This window comes from Marmota monax, unplaced genomic scaffold (assembly GCF_021218885.2).
Source record: "Marmota monax isolate L192 unplaced genomic scaffold, Marmota_monax_Labrador192_F-V1.1 WCK01_AAM20220418_F8-fsc00041, whole genome shotgun sequence".
NCBI lineage: Eukaryota > Metazoa > Chordata > Mammalia > Rodentia > Sciuridae > Marmota > Marmota monax.
This window is the reverse complement of record NW_026695238.1, coordinates 16,575,450-16,597,284: the sequence shown is the minus strand read 5'-3', so window position 1 is coordinate 16,597,284 and position 21,835 is coordinate 16,575,450. Positions and strand designations below refer to the sequence as shown.

At 59.3% G+C, this 21,835-nt stretch overlaps 1 protein-coding gene across 4 annotated transcripts in view; it reads right to left on the bottom strand.

Moving 5' to 3' along the window:
• Positions 1-21,835, bottom strand: part of Sh3bp4 (SH3 domain binding protein 4) — a 77,470-nt gene that overhangs the window by 29,800 nt on the left and 25,835 nt on the right. Inside the window, exon 1 of one of the 4 annotated variants that reach the window (XM_058577574.1) lies at positions 12,604-13,107. The exons of the other annotated variants lie outside the window; for them this stretch is intronic. The gene's annotated coding sequence lies outside the window, so the exon portion shown is untranslated. Of the gene's footprint in view, positions 1-12,603; positions 13,108-21,835 lie in introns of those variants that run through there. 4 annotated transcript variants of the gene reach the window in all.

The following is a 21,835-nucleotide window of genomic DNA, read 5'->3' as shown; positions in this document are numbered from 1 at the left end:
AAGAGGCACAGGACATGGGCAGGCAGTGAAGAAGGCCTCGTGGGCCTCTATGTGCCCGGGGTGGGTCCCGTGTCCCACAGCCGTGAGCGAGGGTGCGCAGAGGGCAGCACTATGCTGGGGAGCACGGGAACACTGCCCTGGGTGCCGGTTCCATTCATGCCCTGAGACCACCGGTCCCCACATCTGCTCGTGACGTGGGAGCACCATGCCATTCCTCAGGCTTCCTCCAGGTTAGCAGCGCAGCCTGGGCTTCCCAGGCTCCAGGCACCAGCCTCTGCCCACAGAACCCCTCACTCCCCAAACAAGGTCTCCAAGGAACGGCTGTTTCCAGGAAGTCACTCTACAGGACCACAGGGCCACTGACCACCGTAGGTCAACACCCCAGCTACCTCCCACAGAACGACAGCAGAGCCATGGGCAGACCTCCAAGTCTACGACCCGGGCAACGACCCAAGTGGAGAGCCCCCTGCTGCAGAGGGGCCCCACCCCAGGATGCTGGATGCCGCCTCCTTCTGAGAAGAGCAAGGCTGGGGACAGACTTGGGTACCTCTGGGGACAGACTTGGGTACCACTGCCCATCTGGTGAGTGTTCGACCCATGCCCTGCCCTCTGGGTGAAAGAGTGAGCCTTGTAGGCAGAACCAGGCTCTCCAGCCCCTGGTGTCACATCCACCTGGGCCCTTGTACAAGGTCACATCAAGGTCGCTGGGCACCAACTTCTAGGAATCGGGCTCTGTGGTTGCCACTAGGTCCAGGGAATTAAGCACAGCTGGTTCTGAGGAGCCCACATCTAAGACAGACAGCCACAAAACCGTGGGCTCAGATAGGAAGGACAGCTGAGGCTGTCCCTGCAGAGCTGGCATCAAGGATGACCTGCTGCAGGCTCTCGGGAGGCAGAGGCCAGCAAGCCTGGCCAGCCACTGCCCCCACTGGCTCTCTCCACCTTGGAAGGTGAGGAGGCTGGGGGGGCTGGGACACCAGGAAATCCGAGTGGGGGTGGGGTCACAGGGTCGTGGTGGGGGTCACAGAGAGGAGGGGAGGAGGGTGATATCCCTCCACAGAGCAGCCTCCTCTGCCCACGTGGTGCCTAGCTGTGGGGCTGCTACCACCATCACAGTGGGCTCCCAGTGCCTGAAGGACAGGAAGACCTCGGGGACTCCTCTCCCAGCAGTCTGCAGGAGGCAACCCCAACTCCCGCCTGGACACGCCCGGCTCCCCCTCCCGTCCCTGCTCTGCAACCCTCTCATTTGCCAACGACCCCCGATCAGTGCCCCTTGCAAAGAGAAGGCCTCCTCGGGCCTGCGCACACCTGGCTTCACCTCGGTCTTCTCCGCATATGAGCTGCCCTCGCCCCAGCACCACAGCGGCTTCGTTCCCAACTCCCGGGTGCCCTTGAAAGCTGGTCACCTGGCTGCTCGCCCCACACCCAGCATGTGCTGCTTGGGGCCCTCGGTGGGCGGACGGAGGTCTCCTTCCTGTTCATGCTTTAGGGACCACGGAGGCCCTGGGGAGTCGGCCCCTCCCTTCCCTCACTGCCATCAGCTGGGGAGACCACACCCCAAAGGACACCCACAGAAGAGCAAGGGGCTCCCGCTGGACAGGACAGCAAGGGCAGGGTTCCCCCCGCATCTTCTGGGCCTTCAGGAGACTGAAGCCCAGCGCCATGGCGGTGGCTGATCGCGTCATGTGTCCCATGGAGGGCGCTCTGCACTGACGCCCAGTCTGTCCCCATTGCCCTGCTGCTCAGTGAAAACCAGAGTCTAGGGACTAAGCCACGTGTGGCCCAGAGAGGGCCGTCAAGTGTGAGATTCGGAGGCCACTCGCTGCAATTGGTGGCTCGCGGTCTGCCCAGTCACGTGAAGGCCGACCCACCCTGTGATGCAGCCCACGGCCCACAGGCCAGCGGGAGGGTCGTGTGATCAGCCCAGACTAGAACTCCCCAGCTCTGGTCCCCAGCCAGAGACCAGGAAGAAAAAGCACAATTATCTCTGAATCATAGTAGTGGCGAGAGGGGCTGGTCGCGTGCCTGGGCTGGCTGGCGCTGTCCAGGGGCTCCTGGCTCTGAGACACACTGCTCAAGGCTGCACCAGGGCACAGGAGGACTTGTTTCCGGCCCCAGTGGCCGATGTGCCAAGTTCCCTAAAAATTACTACCGTGCTCCAAGTTCACTCGTGTTTGACAACTGTTTCCTACCTCCACGTCAGACAGACGGACAGCTGTCCTAGGACTTGAGTGATGTTGACAGCTGCTCCCCTCTGGAAGCGCACAGCAGCCCCTCCCCACCCAGGTGCAGAAACTGAGCTGCACTGAAAGTGGTGTCCTGGGCGTGGCAGAGCGCTTGCCCTGCACGAGTGCGGCACTGGGCTCCGACCTCAGAACCGCGTAAAAATATAAATAAAGGCTAAGGGGGGGTGCATCTCCAAGGGTCTTTCCTGGGCAGAGCCCACCCAGGAAAACAGCTGAAGGGGAACAGACCTGCACCCCAGCATGCCGACACTTTAATCGCATGCAGTCTGTGGGGCACTGCCTGGTAGAGGGGACAGTGTAGGGACAAGGGTCCCACGGCCTCATTCCTTGGTTGGTGGGCTGACCAGACTCACTTACTGCGCCTCCAGCACAGTAAGCAACGGACCAGATCCTGCGACGAAGGACAGAACTTCAGTCCTGAAGGGGCCCTAACCAGGATCCTAGCCAAGATCTCCACAGCAGTGAGCACCAGCAGGCCACACCTCACCAGGAGCCACTCAGGGATGAAGGACGGCAGGTTCCTGTTCCTCCTCCCACCCCACTGCCCTCAAGGACAACTGTCCCTAGGGAGCGGAGGACACAGAGTGTTCACAGTGACGTACAAGTGGAAGCAGCCAATCACCCTAGGCGCACTGACGTGCCAGCTGGGGCCACGGCACCTCTCATCGAGATGCCACTCATCCTAGAATACTTAATAGATTGGGAAAACCCATACAGTGCCATGCGGACAAAAATCCAAATTTTACCATGAAACCTATTCTAAGAAGTGTCCGTCTGCTAGAAACAGCCAACTCCGCACTGGATGCTGACATTACTAGGTGACAAATGGGGTTAACCTCCTTCTCCTCAAGTTTTCTTCCTTTTTATAATTAGAAAGTACTTCTCATGGCATAAGCGCCCATTCATGTTCCCACACAGCAAGCCTTGTCCCCGGCAGGCTGTGACCCCACAAGGCCATTTCTGTGCAGGCACAGAGGTCACAGAGGTCGGCTGGAGCAGTGATCCTGAACGCTTTCAAACACCCTCTGAGTGCACGGATGGAAACTGCCTCCCAGTCCAGCTCTGTGGCCTGGGATGAGTACGTCTGTCCTTCTGCTCACGCCTATTTCTCTGGGCATTATGATTCCACCACGCGTGGTCACAGGCCACCAGAGAGCGAGCAGATCTGGGAGGGACAAAGCGATGTCACCTCCATGCACGCTGGTACATAGAGACACAGGGCTATGCTGGGCTGCCCTGGGTCACTGTCTGCTGACGTTCACAGCAGCATCCACTCCTGTGGGACCACGACAGCCACCCAATGTGGAAGAACTAGTTCCCCTGGGCCATTCTTCTGCAAAGCCCTGTCAGTTGTTTTTGCCTGTTTTTTTCTTCCAAATGAATTTTAGGATAATGTCATTAAATGTTTCCCCACCACCACAAAAGAGTAACCCGTGGTCACTCGAGGGTGAATGACCACGACCTTCCAGGAAGCATTTGGCAAGTGGATTTTTTAAATTTTAATTCCACTGGTAAAAACTAACATCTTTATGCTATTTCATCTTTTCTTCAAGAAATATGGTGGTCTCCATTTTATTTTATTTTCTGTGAAGGGACATGGAGTAAGTTAAACAGTGGGGGTCAAACAACCTCTATTGCAAAGACTCAGTTCTGCCGTTGTGGTCCAAAAAGAGGCAAATGTCTGCGGCCATGTTCCAATAAAACTTTATTTATAAGCTTAAGTGGTGGGCCCTGATGGCAAGGCTAAGAGCATGTGTGACTGATGGACTCAGTGCTTGGCTCCCCCAGCTCCTGGCTGGGAGGCTCAGGGCAAAAATAAAAGAAAACATCTCCAGAGCATTTGAACTAGATGTGGGTTTTGCTGCTGTTTCCACTGGGTGCCATCTTTTTCATATTTTATTTTTAGGGGATCACTGCTGCAAAAGAGAAGTCGATGACTTCTACATCTAGGCATCTTCAATGCAGCACCTAAATCCTGCCTTAAAGAAACTCCTGTGGAGCATCAGCACCCACATGGACGGCCTCTGCCCTCTGCCTCTTGGCCCTTGGCCTGCCCTTCCGTGGGTCTCTGCATGGCCGCCCTTCACCATCTCTGACTTCCTTCACCTTCCTGGACCTGTGGCTTCTCCCTCCAAGGACCATAGATCGCACCTTTGGTTTCTTTCCCGTAGTCTGGTCAGTTATCAATTAAAAATATCACATAACATTTCCAACTTGAAAATTTAATTTCCTGTTCTTTGAAACGGGCCTCTATCCAGCGGCCATGTCTGCTATGGCGTGCTGCTCTGGGCCCAGAGGACATTCCTTCCTCTTCCTCCTGCCCTCAGGTCCAGGCCCCCGGCCCTGGCACTACTGCAGCCAGGACTGATATGCCAGCAACCGGAGGGAAACCTGGGGCCACGGCACTTCTTTGCTGTGGCAGCTGTCCCGTGTGCCACAGCAAAGCAGTCATAGCCCCTCTGGCCAGCCCCGCCCACCCCCTGCTCTGATGGTGGGGAATGGCCACATGTGAACTACCCAGAGTAGGAGCTTCATCCCAGGCAACCGTTGTGTCCCCATCCTGCACCCTCTGCACCCATCCTGCAGCTCTGCGTCACTCGGACACAGGATTCCAGAGCACAGCACCCTGGGGTGCGTCTCTATGTGGTGGCACCATTCTGGAGAGCTACCTTGATGGGCAATGCGCTACAGACAGGCTACCTGAGTTCTGGTGTAGCCAGAGCTTCACTCCACCCTTCAAACCACTGGCCTCCGCTGAGGCACACATTTGTGTTTCAGCCTCCACCCCCAACCGTCCCCTTGGGTCCCACCAGAACACCCCAAGAAGCTGCCATCAGCTCCTCTGTCACCCACCTCTCGCCTGCCAGAATGGCCTGGTGGCTTACACAGGCTCACAGTAAGTTCTTTGGGCTGAGACTGGGCTCAAACCATCCTTGCATTCCCACTAGCCCTGAGGAGACCCCCAGGGCAGCAGCGAGCACTGGCCCACGCTCTCTGCAGCAAGGCCAAGGTTGGCAGCTCTCAGCCATTGCCACCCGGGGAAGCCTGGCCTATGTGCCTCATGGTTCCCATCTACCAGATGGAGGGACAGACCAGCGAGCTGTCCACAGATACGACACTGTGCCAGTGAGCAGGACTGGCTCACTCACGCCTGGGCCCCGTGCTTTCCCTCCACAGGTGTTCCAGGTCTGTGCAGGTGGTGACAACTGTGCTTTGTGGGGCCTTCCTGCTCTCCCGCGGTACCAGCAAGGTCTGCAACGCAAAGGAATCATCCAGGCTGGGCTCCCAGGGGCCTCAGAAACGGGGCTGTCGAATTTCTCTGGGGCCACTGTGAGAAAGCCCAGTGGTACATTTCCAGAATACAGAATGTAGCCTTAAATGTCAACGTGGGATAAGGGGGCAGCTGGAGGGGAGAGCAGGATGGACAGCTACAGGCAGTTAACACTCGAGTGGAAATTCACAGCCCCTTGACAGGCAGGAGGGGAGAGGAAAGGGCCACCTGGCCATGACCAGCAGCTGAGCACCTGCCACCACCACTCAGCCCTCAAAGGCCTCTCCACCACAAGAGAACAAAGAGAGGGGGGACAGCTAGAGGTGTAGTTCTTTAAATAACCCAACAGGAGACAGTAAAACCTGGGTGAGGGACAGGAGGACTGTGCACCCCACAGTACTCAGCAAAGAGGACCCAGGGGAGGGACCTCGCGCACTAGGGGATAAAATGCCCAGGTGTCCCGGCCACCCAGCACCGATCTTGGAGATGGTCAGTAGAGCTCGCTTTCTGCTGCACCCTGTCCGTGCCTTGGTGCATTCTTTGGGTTTCAACAGGTGTTTGAGTGTGTTTCTCGGTCACGAATCCCAAGTGCCACCTCCTTTTGTAGCTCCAGCATGGCGGGCTGGGTGCTGGGAAGGTTTCAGGACAGCCACTGCACCTCAACCCCAACCAGGGGCTCAGGGTAAGGACAACACGCAGGCAATGCTGTGACAGCACTGTGGCCAGCCTAACTGCCACCAGGCAGGAAGCCCAGCAGAGAGGAGCCAGAGTGTTCCACTGTCCCAGTGTCCTCTGCAGGAGCTGTGTCCCCTGGAAGACACTGATTCCCAAGGCTGTAAACACAACCTCACTTGGAAACAAGGTCTCTGTTGATGACCATGTGAAGGTGAGGTCACTAGGGCCCACTAATCCAGCGCCACCACCATTCTCACTTAGAAGGAGAGAAATGTGGGCGTAACATGCCCAGAGGATGGTGTGAAGCCACAGAGAAAAGGTGGCTGAATGCCTGCCACGGGGTGCCTGCACCAGAGGCTCCTGCCTCCAGCCTCCAGAGGCCAGCTCTGTCAACACGGATTGGAACTTCCGGCCTCGGGCAGTGAGACAGAGCAGCCCTGCTAGTTGAGCCACCCAATCTGCAGGGCAGCTGCGAGCTGCCCAGGGTTTGGTCAGCAAGGGGCTGTACATCGGACGGGGTGCTGGCCTGGCAATGTGCGGCCCCCCTGCTCTGCTCATGGGCCCCCAGCCCAACATCACCCAGGGACCTCTCAGCTCTTACCGCTAAGTGGCCGCAGGGGAGGCCACCTCGCACAGCCAAACACTGAATTTGAACACAGTCCCCCTCCTGACTGGGTGGCCCCTGCTCCCAGCATGCCTCTCCCTGTCCCTCCTTGTCACCTCTAATAGGACTGAGACTCCAAGATGTGCACAAAGTCAGACTCAGACACAGGACGAACTTCACCCTCCCCATGCTTTCTAGACACACTCTCCTCAGACCCCAAACCACGGCCGTCGCCCAGTCCCGCTCCCCCACGTTCCTGAGGGATGAGTCCTGGCAGCTGATCACACTTCAGGCCCAGAGGGCGCTGAGTCAACGCTTGCTAAGCCGCCTCAAGAGCCACGCAGAGCCGTGTCCCAATGGTAGCAGACAACTAGGGACTCCAGGACAACGGCACCCGGACACTCACACCACGAGACACCCACAGGCAGGCACAGGGCAGACCAAGACCACGGAGCCCCTCGGGCACCACGGCACAGCGGGAAGCTCTTCTTCCAGGATGACCGGGGCTGTTCGGGTGGGCGGCCAGCACAGCGGCACTCGTGCCAACCGAGACCCTCACTAGCAGCGAACACGCTCCCCGCCCGTCCCTGCACTGCAACCTGCACAGCGGAGGAGGAGCAGGCCGAGGCAGAGCCACGGGACAGTGGGCAGAGACTCCACCTCTGCCCACAGCGGCAGGCACGCCCTGTCGACGGCGGTCAGGGTCTAACCGCGGGGCTGGCATGAACCGAATCTCACCTTTACTGAATCAAGAGGCGGCATTCTGGACAGAGGCCAAAGGAGGGGAGAGCTGCCTGGACACCTCTCGTGAGCAGATCCGTCCCCAGCAGGCCGACCCCTGCAGCCTGAGATAAGCCAGACGGAGGCCTGCCACGTGCTTCTGCCCCAGCCCCACGGCCCGGCACAGGCCCAGCCGCTCCCCTGACCCTCGGTGAGGTTAAAATGCCCTCATGTCCTCCTCGTCCTCAGATCGTAGTGGGGCCTAGGCTGGGCAGATGGCAAGGCACAAAGTTGTCAGATGGGCGTACAGAGGTGCCCAGGGCAGCAGGGCAGGAACAGGAGGTGCAAAGAGTCAGGGACACACCATGTGGCCAGCAGGTGCAGTCAGCAGGGATCTGGAGTGTGCCTGGGCTCAGGAGGGGTCTGGGGGCTCCCTGGGCGCAGGCAGAGGAAGAGCCCCCCTCACAACACAGCAGGAAAGGGCCCTGCTCAGCCTGGGGACCCTGGGACGCTCAGCTCATGCCTTCCTCAGGCCGACACGTGGGAACAAGAGAACAAGGAGGGAGACCGTGGTGGCCCAGGTGCCTCCTCTGGCCCTGCTGAAGAAACTCAGGGAACAAGTTCCCAACCATCTCCGCTGTCACCAGCGCACACAGAGCCTCGTCAGCACACTCAGGCTGTCTGGGAAGACTCGGGGTCCCTCTGTGGCCATCAACCCCTGACCTGTGCTAAATGCAGGGGGACCCCGGGGACCTGTCTACTCAGGTCCGGGCCCCTCCTGCCTCTGCTCAGTCAGCTGTCCACAGGATGCTCTGAGCAGCGGCCAGTGCCTGTGACACCCACGCTGCAGAAGGAAGTTTCAGGTTCCCGGACGTTTGAAACCCACCAGCTGCTCCGCTGAGGTCACAGCTCTGATGTCCCGTGCTCCCCTTGTAACAGGGTCTAATCACGTCAACGTAACTGCTGATTTACTGGCCTGTCTCTCCGGCCACATCACAAGTTCTGGGTCGGCAAGGACTGAGTTGGCCCTCCCAGCTCCCACCTCCAGGCCTGCCACATGGTGGCCACCACTCCACATGAGTGGCTGGCACAGAGGGCTGTAGGCCACACGGGAATGCAGGCTGCTGGCCTCCACGGCCTCACTTCTGCCTAGGGCAGGCTCAGTCCTGAAGCTCAGGCTGCCAGAGGTGGGGCCCCGAGTTTCAACCCGTGGTATCCAGCATTCACTAGGAACAGAGGAAAGCAAGGCCAGGGCGGCTCCCAATAGCCTACAGACACGCTGAAGGCACAGGCTGAGCAGAGAGACCAGAACACGGGGGCGGGGGGGGGGGCGCTGGACCGTGTCCCCCAAAGCTACCTCCTGAGATGAGGAGTGCTCACCCAAGGCAGGCGCACAGACAAAGCTCTCAGCTGTGGAGAAACCTGTCAAATCCTTCCACCTGCCCTCGGGCTCAGGTCTGTGGGGCCCGGAGCTGTGGTCAGTCAGGCCACAGGCCCATGTCCTCATCTCAGGATCCAGCATCGCTAGCAAACCCGGTGTGAATCACAGGTCTTTCAGCGGGGCCTCTGTGACACGTCTCTACGCAGCAGAGATGGACAGATGGACACCATCTGGGTTTCCCACAGGGAGAAGGGCTCGGGGGTCTGTGCTAGGTGCTACCTCAGGCTGGTTCTCCTCACGGTTCTCACAGAGGGGACAGGGCCCCTGTGACGGGAGCCAGCCGAGGGCAGCCTGGAGAAGCCCTGTGGTCTCCCACTTGGGCTCCTAAGGAACATTATTCTTTTTGCAGGTAAGAAAGGAACCTGGGAGGAAAGCGCTCTTCTCCAGCCCCAGCTGTAGCTCCTCTTGGTTCACACCACACTTCTGGTTCTTTCTGGAACATTCTCTCAGGCCTCTTGGCAGAGTCCAGTGCCTGCAGCCGACAGCCTGTGCAGCGCCAGGGGGCCAGGCCGGCTGGGCAGGGAGCCGCCTTCCTTCCAGGGTGTAAACATCCTGCAGGGGCCAGCGGCTGTCCTCCCTCCCCACCTGCCCTGGAAGAGAGCCCAGCTCAGGACTCACTGAGGCTGAGAGGAGGGCCACAGAGCGCCCGCCCCGAGGGTGCTGTCCCGGGTGAGCCTCCCGGGGCCTCACAGCCTCCCGTTCCTGCAGGTGTCCTCTCCCCTTCTCTGCAGATGGCTTTTGAGGGCATCTCTTGCAGGTGTGTGCTCCCAGCACCAGGGCGTGTCCTCCCACCTCCCTCGGGAAGCTCCTCTCTTCTGCCTGCCCAGGGATGTGCAGAGGCCCAAGCACCGGCTTGTGCCCGGCCTGTGACCTGGCAGGCATTCTCCTGGGGGCCTGTTCCCGGCCACACCACCCCAGAATGGCTCCCTGCAGCAAGCAGCCCTCTGAGACTTTCTGGACACAGCCATCCCCCCCGCAAAGGGAAAGTGACAAGCGGCTAGGCCGACAAAGGACAGGAACAGCAGTCTGCTCCCCTCTCCACGGCTGCGCCTCTATGTCGGGCACCATGGACAGGAGGCTGGCGGCCGGCACGGGTGCTGCGTGCTCGGTGGCTCCGCTCTCGGGTGTCCTGCATCCTGACTCACCCGCTCCGGGGCCAGGACAGGTGGCTGCAGCCCAGGATTAGTGGTGGAGCCAGAGGGCTGGGACAACAGCTGCACGGGACATGCCTGTCCTGGCCCTCCCAGGGGTCCCGCTGCCACCCAGGCGCCGTCACACCAGGAACAGACAGCGACAGGACAGTAAGATTCCAACCAGGGGAGCCAGAAGCAGGCCCCGCCTGGACGTGAGGGACCCGCACAGGCCAGTCTTTGATGACTCGCCCTCTGGAAAGCCACTTCCCCCGTCTCCCGGCCTCACTGTCTCCCAGCCTCACTGCACTTGTCCCCAGCCCCGCCATCCCCCGGCCTCACCGCACTCGGTAAGACGTGTGTCAACCTCCGAAGCCCGAATCCCAGCAAGGCAGAGGCAGCACTGAGGCCAGCCTGGGCCGTGTCCGAGTCAGGCTGGTGGCTCCAAGAGCTGGCAGGGGTTCCTGGGCACCACTGTGGGTGTCCACTCCATGGGCGAAGACAACATGTCCTTCAGGATCCCAAAGGGAAGGGGACAACTCACAAGGGGAAGGTGCAGGACACCCTGGGAGAAGTGACGGCAGGGGAGAGAGAAGGGTGGGCAGCATCTGGAACCCAACAGGGACCCTCAGTCCAGGGAAGGGCGTCGGCCTCAGGCCCTGCTTCAGGGTGTTGCCGGCTCCCTCCTCCCTCCATCAGCAGCCAGGAGCCCCCTGAGGCTGCTTTCCACAGCAAGCCGCCACCGCCTGGGTCTGGCCTCTCCACCTTAACACCCAGTGAGTCTGCAGGGGGCACACCAAGCACAGGGCTCTGTGTGGCATGCAGGGTGATGAGCCCTGGCTCTTGGGAGGGCTGAGATACTTGGGACCGATTGGGGCTCTTTCATGGAACTTGGAAACCGGGCAGCTCTTAGGATGAGATCAGAACACCCACACACTATCAATCCCAGAAACGCTACTGAGGTTAGCCAAGGGGACAGCAGCGCGGGTAGCAGGTCACCAGAAGGCAGGCCACCTGGCAGAGGCAGAGCACGGGCCCATGAGAAGGGATGCAGTCCTGACGTGAGCCACACAGTGAATGGGGAATGTCATGCCAAGAGCCAGGAGGTACTGATGACAGGCCAGACTGGGCCATGGGACTTGCAGGTGTCCCTCGAGGTGCTGCCACATCCAGTGTGAGCCAGGAGCAGCAGAAGTCAAACCATCCGAAGTGCAGATGGTCCACATCTCATGATGGTGCCGCGTCCTGATAAACCCACCAGGAGTATGGATGCCACAGGTCAAGCCACCCTACCTGGGGGCCATGGCATAAGGAGCATGCAGCGGGCAAACCCAGAGGCAGGAAGGTGGGAAGGAGATCAGCCCTGCCAGGAGGAGGGTGGGGGAGGGAGTGACTGGGGGGGGGGGGTCCTGACTGAGACAGGAGTGGCCGTACTCAACACCGCGGATATCCTAGATACCACTGAGTGGGGACACTTTGAAATGGCTCATTGCCATGGCAACCTCACCTCAACAAAATTTTAAAAAATAACAAACTCTGTAAAGAAACAGTCACTTCCAGGGTGGGGAGGCGGCTCAGAAGCTTGCTCAGCACGTGCAAGGCCTGCGCCGTCCCCAGCATCACAAAAGAAAGAATAAAAGAAGTGGCATCTATGTGGTCCAGAGGCACAGTGCCACCCAGGCTGTGACACGCTGTGACTTGCCTAACTTCAGAACGTGCCCTTCAGGAGCAGCTGGGGCTCAGACATCACGTATGCACAGGGAGGGCCGTCAGAAAGACGTCTGTATTTAAAAAGGTGTTCATTAGTGCCTGCTCGGTGACCGGGAACACACCACCTAACGACAGAAAACCTGTACAGGTAGGAGCCGGCTGGTCCTGCAAAGGGACAAGCCACAGCCAGAGTGCAGCCAAACTTCACCCACGTCAGCACCAGGGAGCCGTCATGGGTCAGAGACGCTGATGGAGCCCAGAGCCCCACGGCAGCAGCACCCAGTGGGGCAGCGGCTGGGCCTTTATGGGCCCTTCTCAAGACGCCAAAGCAGCTCAACCCACTAACCAGACTGGTGTGCCTAAAAGACAGCTGGGGCCCTGGCCCTAGAGGCACCTCAGTGCAGACAGGTGGCACCTGGAGCCTGCAGCTTGTCACCGTCGCTGTGGTTCAGTGCCCCAGGGGTCCTCATGAACCTACCGTGGAGGCGGCAGTCATACAGATGTTTTGTCAGGTAGGAGCTCAGGGACGCCAAGATGGTGATCACAGGGTACAAGGAAAATGCCACTGGAGGACGAGACAGGGAGAGGAGTCCTCACGTCCCCAATTACGCCAAGTCCCATCACCATGACAACCCCGCCACTGAGGACTTTGCCCATGATGACCCCTACTGCAGGTTCTGCATTTTAAAGTGACCAATGGGGGAGAACTGGACGGGACTCCAATCAGGGATCACAAGGAACCAAGGGGAGTAAATGGGTAAGGTCTTCAACCTGGTCCGTGTGGGGAAAGAGACCTCTTCACCTACCTGACAGAGCGCGGCTTCCAAATTCCCCTTCAATGCATCTGTTACTTCAGCTCCATTCTTTGTTCGGGACACAAAGAACCTGGACCCCAAGTGGACACCCCAACAATAACATTTCTCATTCCGATTTTACAGATGAGCAAACTAAGGCAGAGCAAGGCCTTGCAGCTGTCAGTCACCAAGATTTGAACCCAGACCCACCCAGTGTAGCTCCAGAGTCCAGGCTTCACCCCAAGAACCACACAGGGAAAGAGGGGAGAAGACGCCCAAGAAAGGGACTTCTGCTCAGTAAGAACAAGCAGCAGCTCATCCTGCTGGAGACCTTTCTGCCATGTTGCCCAACAATCTGCCTAGAGGATGCCGTTTAGTAAAAAAAAAAAAAACTAGTCCCTGGCCTCCAGGGTGTCCTTGACCAACTTCAGGAAGTTGGAAGACAGGGCAATGGCCCTTCAGTGGGAGCCCAGGCCCACTCAGCCGAAGCCTATTTGTGTGAGATATCTAAGAATCTGTGTAGAAACTCAGCTGCCCAAACTGTTTTACAGCACCTTGCATGCAGACGCCCTGTGGGCAAATATCTAGGCCGGGCTCAAGTTACACAGAGTCTTTTGAACCCCAGAGATCAAAGCCAGCTGGGAATCTGGAGCCCTTCCACGGGAGGCCCTCCCGGTTGGTTCTGCTGCTATCAGGCAACTCCTTCCTCGCTGGCCAGTGCCAGAACCTCTCCTGGCCTTCCACTGTGCCAGCCCGTGGTTAGCCTGGGGACCTTGGTGCCGACATCAGAGGACTCCACCTGGGCGGTTCCCTGCCAGCAGGCCACCTTGGATGCCTGGCTGTTCAGCCCCTCAGAGGCACACTTACCTATGAAACAAGGCCCCTAATGAAAACTCAGCTCCACCTGCCCGCCCTTGAGAAGATCAAGCAGATAATCCAGGAGAGCTTTGTAAACTGCCAATCACTGTGCAAATTTAAATATAAAATTCGCCTGCAGAAGAGTTCTTCACACACTGGACGGTACCAAGTGCTCTCTCAAGCTTAGATGTCACCACATCTGGCAACAGCCCCAAATCACATCATGTAAAACCCTCCTACTTTGGGAGTTTGTACCTAATTCCTTTTCAAATCTGCCAGAGCACCCAGGATCCCAAATAACTCAGGAGGACACCTCTCTCCAGCCACCCGTCCACTGACCACCTTGTAGCAACCTGGACCTGCCCTGGTTTGTATTAAGGATCTGCAAAGCCCCTTCACCTTCCAGGTGTTGTTCAGAGTAAGCCCAAGTCCAAGGAGTCTCCACAGGTAATAAGTCAGTTTGTCCCCATTCTGTAATCAGACAAATACAAAGGCCAGAGAAGGAGTCACACGGGGGGGGGGGGGGGGGGGGTCTGTCTCTCCGGAGCACTGAAGCTGGGGGAGCCACTGCTCCTCCCAGAGGCCGCCCCAGCTTATCTTATCTCAAGTTGGACGGGCTTGTCTTGGGCCTCTTCCCAGGCAGCGGCTATTAACTTGCAGGGTACAAACCCTAGAAGGATCTGATAGGGCCCGGGCCAGCTGTGTAGGAAATGAAGCACCTATAAAGGTGGGTGCTTAACTTCAGGGGCTTCACGGACCCTCTTGAAGGACTGTGCTGGGGATCAAGAGTTCAAGACACCCACGTGGCTGTGTTACTGATAAAAATGGCCAAAGCCTGGCCCACTGACCACCAAGGCCTCCATCAACCCGGAGCCTCTGCTAGTGCTTTGTAGTCTTCATTAAAGGCTGAAGCCCAAGAGAGGCTCTCTCTCTCTCTCTCACACACACACACACACACACACAGCAGTGTCGAGGGGACCGGGGGCCAGGACACAGGAAAAGGGAAAGAGCCAAGCTGTGTTTACTAAGAGCAAGGTCCAGGGCTGCCTGAGGGTTCTGACAGGGAGCCAAAAGGGACAAAAGCGAGGTGACCTCTGCCCACAAATAGTCAGGGGGCTGGGCATAAAACCAAGGGCAGAGCCAGACAACCCCATGCTGGGTGACAGCAGCAGTGACTCTGGCCTGGTGGGCAGTACTAGAAGGCACAGCGAGACCTCAGCTGGGCCACTGGCCTTGAGTCTTGGCTTCCTCCTCTGCCCAGTGCAGAGCTTGGCCTGGAGGCCTCTGGACTCCTTTCTGGCGCACCAACTGTGGGGCTCTGGAACCAGCCTCTACCCTGGGGGCACGTGCCAATGGCTCAGCCAAATCCCCCGGACCTGACCCCAAGACCCAGTGTTGCCCCTTCCTGCAACCAGCCCTCCCCCAGGCCTCTTGGAAAGAGAGGCCCCGAGGTACCAACTCTGGCCAATGAATCATGTTCTCTCTCCTCTGACCCTGGTGACAGTTGGGACCAAAGGGGCAGCCGGATGGACGGTCAGGGCCTGGACCACCCACACCCTCAGTCTGTCAACACCACGCTCACAGGGAAGGCAAGCCTGGCTGCCTGGGGCCCTCGATGAACGGATGAGGCCCAGAGAGGATAAAGAACTTGCTCAAAGTGATGGGGAAGGGGCAACCTCTGAAGGACAGCGAGGAACGTGGGAAGGGGACAGGAAGCCCGTGGAAAGGGGACAGGAAGCGCGGGCATAAGCACAGAGAGGACGATTGCGTGCCACCTCCTCGATTCCCTGGGGGCACTACATGGGGCACCTGGCCAGATACACCTCCCCAGGCATACTGCCAGTCTGGAGGCCCCTGAGGACCTGTCCCCCCCTGATGGAGCAGCAGGAGGCGCTGCACACAGGGGAACGAATCCACAGCTGAGCCAGCACCGAGGACTGGCTCAGAATGGTGAGCAGGTCCAACCAGCTCCTTCTGAGAACCAAGAATCTCCAAAGCAGCCCGCGGGCAAGTCCTGCAAAGGCCTGCTATTCGGTGGCTGGTGGCTATCCCTGCCTGCAGCAGCATAGCTCTCACGGGGAGCAGACGGTAAGGGGCTGGGCCCCGTACCCACTTCCAGGGACCTACCTGCTTACCACCGGGCCCCACCACCTCAACAGCTCCAGGGCTGGGACCCAGCCTTCAGCACTCGGGCCTGCAGGAGGCACTCGAGATCCAAACCATAAGAAAACCAATCGGTCAGTGACTCCCCACAAGGTCCAGGCAGGAGGCGTCGAGCGAGGGAAACAGATGAGCCCAGCTGCCGTGGGCTCCTTTAAGACCATCCACCTCACTTCTTAACGGCGTTCTTCCCTTTCACATAAACCCACCATCCCATTAAAGGCAAAGAAAACAGCTCCACCTGTGCTTTCTCTCTTCTGTGTGGTCCATGTTGTGGCTATTTCCACTGGCCGGCATGGGAGTCTGGGGCACAAAACTGCCCACCAGCTTGTGTGCCCTCCCAGGTGCCAGTTAGGGAGGCAGCAGGGGCAGCCTGGGGTAACCTGGTGGGCACAGGTGCCATGAGGTCCTGAGGTTCCTTTGCCCACCTCTAACGTGGGCAGGGCGGGCAGCGAGGTTCAGCGCCTGAGCAGTGGGACGTCACTGCGGTGGCCACAGCTGGAGCTTGGTCCCAGCGCGACAGGGAGGTCAGGCCTTGCAGAATCTCGGCTGCCCACCTGCTGCCCCTGGCCGGTGGCTGGTGCCCCTGCCGGCTGTGCCCTTCGCTGCCTCAGGGTCCGAGCTCCCCCCAGGGACAGCACTCCACTCCGTCCTGGGCCCCACCTCAGGGTGTCGCAGGGACCTATGGTGGGCACAGCGGGATCAGCACAGGGACCTATGGTGGGCACAGCGCAATCAACACCAGGCAAAGCCCGGGCCCTCGCTGCAGGGATGATGCACAAACCACAGCAAGGCGCCCGCAGAAGGGTGCACAGAGGAGACCCTGGAGACCTGCGCCATGACCTCGGGCGCAGCAGGGTGTGAATTCTAATGAGCACCAAGAACACACTGAATTTATGTGGGGGCGGGGCACAAAAACTGGCCCCAAGCGTCAGAGTCAGTGGATGATCTTCTAAGTCACCGTGATGACCAGCATTCTCCCCTGAACTTCACCCAGGGACGCATCCTCACAGCGGATCTCTAGTCCCCCTGCTGTCTTGGGGGCAGCAAAGGCTACCTCCCCAGAGGGCCCCAGGAAGCCCCCTGCCCACGATGGAGGCCTGTGGCACCACCCTGGCCCAATTCCGCCCTCCAGCTTCCTCTTCCCAGACGTCTTGCTGGCAGAATGCCAGAGAAAGCAACCACAGAAATGCCACCCAGGGGACTGCTGGAGCCAGAGAGGGGCCTCCCTCCATGAGCCTCTCCCGCAGCATTCGGGGCGGGTCGCTGGGCCAAGCTGCACCCTGCTGCAGAGCCTGCTGCTATCTCCAGGGAGAGGCCAGCGTACTGCCAGGCCAGAGGAATGCTAGGAACGAGGGTCCTCCCGAGAGGCTCCACCACAACCCAAACAGCCCGCGTGTGCAGGGCCAAGGCCTGGGGCCGGCCAGGGCCTCGGAGCCCTGAATTCCCTCATCTCCCCACTAAAATCCCCTCATGGAACCTGTGGCCGCCCCCACACCTTCTCTGCACCAGAGAACAAGTGGACGCTGGAAAACACAACATGGAAGCCAAAACTTCCCCCAGCCCCCTCAGTGCAGCCCACCTGGGACCGCCCCCAGCCGTCCACTCTATCTGGGCTGTAAGCCCCAACATGCCCGGCGAGGAAGCCGAGCACCCCAGCGTGGCCTCTCAGCTCCCCCAGCCCCAGCCTCGGAGCTGCTCAGCGCCTCTGATGCAGCCCAACCTCCTCCACCTGGTGAGCGGCCTCCCTGTCGCTTTTGAACACAGAAAGGTGGCCCCGTCACCAGGACAACCTTGCCCAGGGGGGATCCTGGAGGCAGGCGCTCCTGCAGCCAGCCAAGAGCAAAGGCCAAGAACAGCTAGGAAAACAGCTGACCCGCAACCCGGCCCCTCCCCTCAAGCCCGCAGCGCTCCCTCCGGACAGTCCTGCTACTGCATTTCAAGGACAAACAAATGCTCTCCTGAGTGATCCCTCCCAACGCCCAGGACAGGGACAGTGAAGGTGACCTTGTAACGGTGGGGCCAGGTGGAGCTTGCTCATCACTGGGTGCCACTGTCGGGAAACTCACAACCTCTTACATTAAGAGAATAACAACCCTTTTGTGCAAACACAGAAGGACGGCCAACCTGTCCCTCGAGACAACAAGCTGGTTCTCGGCAGCGGAGAGCAGGAATCCACGGGCAGTAAACAGGAACAAAGGGCCATTCTGGGGATGCACAGGTGCCAGCTTTTGTGCCGCTGCACGGACGACAACTGCCCTTCCCACGCCGGGGACATTGCGGGCTGCCAAGGATGTGGAGAGCGCCACGAGGGAGTGACCTGGGTGGCTGCAGAGGCAGGAGTTTTAACAGAAGCTTCTGGAAGCCACTTCTCCCTTGGGCTCTACACACAAAAGGGGCCTGTCACCCTACAGATCTGCTCACCTCGGGGACAACGCAGATGCTGCCAGGAGGCAGGCCAGGCGCCAACTCACCTGGTCACAACAGCATCACCACCTCACAGGGGACAGTGGCTACCGATGGCAGAGGAAGAGTACCAGAAGGGACAAGAGAGGGGAGCCCCTGTGATCATGTTCCAAAGCCATCCACAGGTGAGGGCGAGGACCAGGCAGACCTGTGACGTGACACCCACATGCCCTCTTGGGCCCAAATGCTGGAGTGTTGCCAGCAGCAGGAACTTGGCCACCAGCCTCCTGGGACAGGGGCTGCAAACAAGGTCACAGAGGCCCCTTCTCAGTCATCCTGCATCCAGTGACCAAGGCAGTGGCCACAAGGCCTGCCCCACCCCATGCCCCGCTCAGGACAACTCCCAAGAAGCACCCAGGCCAGAGCCGCTGTGGGGTCACCATACTGTGGGGCCTTCACAGAGACAGCAGCGTCACAGGCCTGCCCCCCCGCCCCCTGCTTCCAGCCCAGTGGACCCTTCAGCCCCCACCCTCCCCAGGGAGCAGGGAGCCTGGTCTGTGAGGGCAGCTTCCTCTGCCTGCTCCCCCGCACTGTCCCGCTGACCTCCTGGCACCTGCCACTGACAATCTGCAGACAATGCTATAGACTCCTTGGACGGGCCAGGTGGAGCCAGAGCGCACTTGACCCCTAGTGGCAAGACACAGTGGAGTTGAAGGAGGCCCACGAGCCATCCAGGGCCACCTGCACACAGGCCGACTTTCCAGATGGGCCTTTAGAAGAAGCTGGGACCTCACCTGTTGGGAAAGAGAGGGGAAGGTCTATTCCAGACACTTCCCATCTCTGGGCCACTCCCGCACCATTCGGACGTCCACTGTGCAACTGAGAGAGCATCACAGACCTTCGGAAGGCAGGATCCCTCCCAGGGGCCAGGGCAGCTGCTCAGTTTGCAGGACACAGACCCCTTTAGGGCTTCAACTCACGTGCCTCCCACGGGAAAGTCCATTCCAGGTGGGCACAGGTGTGCCAAGTGCTGAGGGAGTCACCCATCAGGACACAGAAAAGGATCCACTAGGGACCTTTATCTAGGTGACCATGGGCCTTCTAAACATGACAGCATGTGGAATCACAAGGAGCAGGAAATGAGACCCTCGAGTAGATGAACACGCCCAAAAGGCCACCCTGTGAAAGACACATCCCCAGCACAATGGACGTTCCCACCCAACGGCGGGCAGGAGGGGCTGCGCCCACAGACAGCGGCCTGTCCGCCCAGCAGGGGGGCCGAGAGCCGGCACTGGGCACTGTGGGGAAGAAGGAAGGGCTACAGGGGGCTGAGGAGGAGAAAATATTCACAGCCAGCAAGCGCTTCTGTCTGCCCCACCCCCCGCCCCCTATCAACCAGACCTGGCGCCCCCCTTTCCTTTACCACCCTTGGCCCAGGAGGTGAGACTCTCACACTCTCCTGGCACCAGGCAACTGCCTTCAGGTGTCCCACAGAACTCAGTCAACTCAGGTGTAGACAAGATCCATCAACCCCTCGGGCCTAGGAACATTCTGACAAGGTGCCACGTAGGGACTCTTCATCTGCACCCACCTATCTGTGGGTCCTACATGAGGGACAGGAAGCCAGTATAAGGGCAGTGCCTGAAGTGCCACCGTCACTACTACACCAGCAAGGGAATCAGGGACAGCGTGTCCATGAAGAGGGATGGACTACCCCATAGAGACTGAGTATCACTCATGACAGGGACCTCAAGAAACCACCTGCCGGGGCGGCACCAGCCTCCTTCCTCCACCCAGGGCAGCTCAACACAAGCATACAGAGTGGCTGTCCCAGGCTGTGCAAGGCAGGGCCCAGGACACAGAGCCTGCGTGACTCCAGGTCCATCCCCGGAGCCTGCCCCCTACCCCCTGCCGGAGCCCACCGCACAGACTCTCTCCACTCCACAGGGCAAGAGTCCATGGTTCACGGGGCTGAAGAGCCCGGAGGCCCCCAGAAAGAAATCCAGCACAACAACCCCCACACGGCCCTCTGCCTGGGCCCCCACGTCTGTGCTGGGCTCACCCCCCCCCCCCCCTGCTGCCACCCAGCTCCCATCTTAGTGCAAAATAATGGCTGGCAGGACAGCTCCAAATGCCACCCAGCATCTGCTCCAAAGAGTCGCCAGGCTCCTTCCCGTGCAGGGAGAAGCGCTCACCTTCAAGCTGCGCTCACCCCCTCTGCACCGCTGCTCCAAGCACTGGTGGCTCAGCGTTTCCAGATCAGGGCCTAGCAGGCCCCCTGGCACTTCTCAGTGGTTCGCACTGGCGGGTATTCTGGTGGGTATGAACTCCCTCTAGGCATCGAGCCTTTATTTAAGCCCCTGTGGTCCTGAGGCTGAGCTGTATGTCCTTCCCATGGGTCCCAAGAAGCTCCCTGACCAGGCCAGCGTAACTAGATAAAGGTCATCTAGATAAAGGTCCCTAGTGGACCCTTTACTGTGTACCCGTGGGTGATCCCTCTGCACCTTCCACACCTGTGCACACCTGGGTGATCCCTCTGCACCTTCCACACCTGTGCACACCTGGAATCCATTTTTCTGTGGGAGGCACGTGATTGAAGCCCCAAAGAGGAACTCTGTCCCACCAATTAAGCAGCAGCCGGGCCCATGCTGTTGAGCCAGGCCTGCCGCTGGGCTCAGGTGCACACCAGAACCACGGGGCTGGGAAGGGGAGGAGGGGCTGCGAGCTGTGGAGGTCCAGGGTGGGCCACTGGCTCACTGGACTGGCTTCCCCTGCCCAACCCCTCACCTACTCCTGCTCCACCTGAAGCACAGGCCTCTGGACAAGGGCTGCTTTTCCTGGAGCATGATACAGCCACCACCCAGGAGTGGGCCCCCACGTCCCTGTGGCCTCAAAAGACAGAAAACCACACGGTTTGACGAGGGTGGATGGAATCAGCACCAAGCCTAGCGCAGGCCAATTTCTGTTTGCTTGTTTGTTCCAAGAAACGACCACGTTACCATGGGCTAGAATTGGGGGATCCATCACTCCACTGCCAGGAAGGGCACTCTGGTGCCATCTCAGGAGTCTAAAAACACCAGCGTCTTCTCCTACGGCCAGTGAGAGCGGCCTCTGTCAACCTCTGTCAATCTCCTACTACTCGCTCATCTGCAACAGCTTATGGTCCTGGCAGATGCAAAACCACCATGTATGCAGCCCAGGGGGCCTGGAGATCGAAGGGATGAATGACAGGAGGCTCAGGTCCTCACCCTGCATTCACGCGGAGATGGTGACTGTCCCAAATCCTGGGTCCAGGACAGTCAATGAGGCCTGGATGGTCCCTCCACTTCCCATGCTGGTGTCCAAACCCCCTGTACCTCAGAATGTGACCTTATTCATAGATAGAATCTTTAAGGAATGAAGAAGCTAAGAGCAGGTCAGGACCCCAACCCAGCCACCGTGCAGCAGTGACTTGAAAGTGGGAGGCAGGCCTCCTCGCAGGCTGAGGCCTTGTCAGCGTTCAGACAGAGGGTGGGTGAGCTTCCACAAAGCCGGGGAACACCAGCGATCGCCAGGCAGAGGGGGCCTGATGCCCCTCGCAGCTCCGGAGCCAGTCCTGCTCACGCCTTGGCCATGCCCTGAGGGCTGCAGCGCCCTGTGCAGGACACTCCTGCCACTCAAGCTGCTGTGCTCTTTGCTAGGACCTCCCTAGGGCATGGCGCCTTATGCTCTCTGTCTGCAGAAGGGGAGAGGAATTCTCAAGGCCCCACCCACACCAGAGGCTGCTCTGAGAACCCTTGGTCACCTCAACCAGCAGGTAGCCACCCACCACATGGGGCCA